The sequence below is a fragment of the Rutidosis leptorrhynchoides genome, chromosome 7, assembly GCF_046630445.1.
Source record: "Rutidosis leptorrhynchoides isolate AG116_Rl617_1_P2 chromosome 7, CSIRO_AGI_Rlap_v1, whole genome shotgun sequence".
Lineage (NCBI taxonomy): Eukaryota > Viridiplantae > Streptophyta > Magnoliopsida > Asterales > Asteraceae > Rutidosis > Rutidosis leptorrhynchoides.
The window spans coordinates 308,394,931-308,397,468 of record NC_092339.1 but is presented as its reverse complement, the minus strand read 5'-3'; positions in this window follow the sequence as shown (position 1 = coordinate 308,397,468).

Sequence of the window (2,538 nt, the reverse complement as noted above, 5' to 3'; positions counted from 1 at the left end):
TTTCCCATACGGAACGATAGAATTAATAAATTCAAATGGGATTGAATTTAAAGTTAATGGTCACAGAGTTAAACATTACATACATGGTCCGATGGAAGTCGACAACGAAGTTAATCACAATTTCGACACCACAGCTAACTAAGTGTGGGGAGAATCAAGTCTTTAAAGGATAATATGTATTTCTGTTAGAGTTAGATTGTCTGTTTTCGTGTAGTTCTCGAAAATGGAACACGTATGGTCTTTCCCTAGCAGACCCTAAAGAACTAGTCTTCTCCCCCCATTCTGAATTTTTATTTTTTTTAGGTTTTTACGTAATGAAGACTGCCTGTGAACTAAACCATGGTCTAATGCTACACGCTTTGATCACTAAAAGAAATAATGACATACTACCGAGTGAATTAGTATCAGTAATCAGAGAAAGAATGGACGGAGTTAGAAAAGGATCCAGATGCGAAGATAATAAGTTACAATTTGGTAAAGGAAAATCAAAATCCGCAGCGAAAAGAAGAGCACGACACCTAGAAAAATGTCACAAATGCGGAAAATGGTCACATGGAGGTAAATGTTCAAATAATCAAACCTATTCAAATACCGAATTTGTTACTTTATGCAGAGACGGACCGTTCATATGTTTAGAAGAAAAGACAATGAATGCTAGAGGTTACGCATATGCAGCCATGGAAGACCAATTAAACCGACTATCTTATGAATATAATAGATCATATAACTAAGAAATCTATTTCACAGGTATGTCTGTACAGTTTTTATTTTTATTTTTATTTTTAACCTTTTGATAATAAACGCTAATTTGTTCGCTAAAAAGTATTAAATTGGTATTAAATAAAATTAGGTTTGGCGACCGAAATTATTGATATCATTCAAAAATTTATTACATCACTGCGAAATTTAACGTTTATTCTTAAGGTATAAATATCTTTAATCAATCAACCCAAAATATTTTAAAAATTCGTCATGAGTTAAATTAGGTCTTGGAACCGAAATTACTTTACCGAAAAGAGGGGCGCATATTTTTGATAATATTTGACTGATTAAAGTGGGATAAAAAGACAAAAAGATTTTTAAATTTATTTTTACCATGTTTTTAATCTTAATATTTAAATCTTAAATTAATATTGTAAACTTTGTAAAAACAATATTTTTAAAATTGTAAATATTTGAAAAATTAATATAAGTTTGGTATGAATTTATAAATTTTTAAATTAAGTTTGGTGTGAATTTTTAATTTTTAAAATATTAATTTTTAATTTTATGCATTTTAAATTTTGAGTTTGGTGTGAATTTTTAATTTTAATTTTGAATTTTATATTTAAGTTGTGTGAATTTAAAAACAAAAATTTACTTTATCTCATTAAGTTAAAAATATGATTTTTAAAATTCGTCGTAAGTTGAAGACTAGGTCTTTGAACCGAAATTGCTTTACCCGAGGGAGGGACGAGAACTTTTATTATCATTATTTTTAATCTTATTGATTTAAAGTATGCCAAAAACATTAAAAAACCCAAAAATCTTAGCTTTTAAAACAATCGCTACAAAAAGACAAATTTTAAAATTTTGTCGAGGGACGGACTAGGACATCGATCCGAAACGACCTCGTCCTAAATAACAAGGGAAACAAAATTTTAAAATTAATTTCTTAATTGTTTTATAAGTTAAAGATTATAAAAAAAAAAAAAAAAAAAAAAAAAAAAAAAAAAAAAAAAAAAAAAAAAGTAACTCCGCGACTCGCGGAGTTTTGAGTACAAACCTCCGCGACTCGCGGAGGGACAAAATTACAGAAAAAAAAATATAACCAGCTGCACGAACAGAATAACACACACACACATACTGCACTTCGAAAAAACCCGAAAAAACCCACAAAAATCATCCCAAAAACTCAATTTTTCACCGTTAATCTTCAAATTTTTCACTACAATCATGTTGAGAAGGATGATATCTAGGAACTACTCAAGAAAACAGGTACAATTACACCCCAAATCACCTTTAAATCCGAATTTTAGTGTGTTCTTGAGCATATTTTCATAATTTGAATTTTGTTAATTTTTAGTGTAATTAGTGTTAAATTGTTAGTATATTATGCATGTATAACCTAGATTGATGCTTGTTAACATGATTTGAAGCCAAAAACTTCAAAATCTTTAGAATCTAGGGTTTGTGTTCTTGAGCAAATTTGGGGCTTTTTGATATAAACAGGTTATGGCCGATTTTTGTCATGAATTGTTGCTAAATTGAGTAGTGTAACATGTCTAGGTAGTTAAATGATCCAAACTTTGAGCCTAAACATGATTTTGAGAATTAAAGTGGACTTTTTTTCAAGTCCAAAATTCGTGAACTTGATTTTTGAAAGATAATGCCATTTGAGACTTGTTTATTTGCTAGTAATGATTATTTTGACATGTTATTTGAGTTGAATGCTTATGAACTTGGCGAAAATTTTCGTATATGCTTATTTGAAAAAGTGTAGATTTGATAAAAATGTGGAAATAAGCTTAAGTTTGATATAAATTGATAATGTCATTG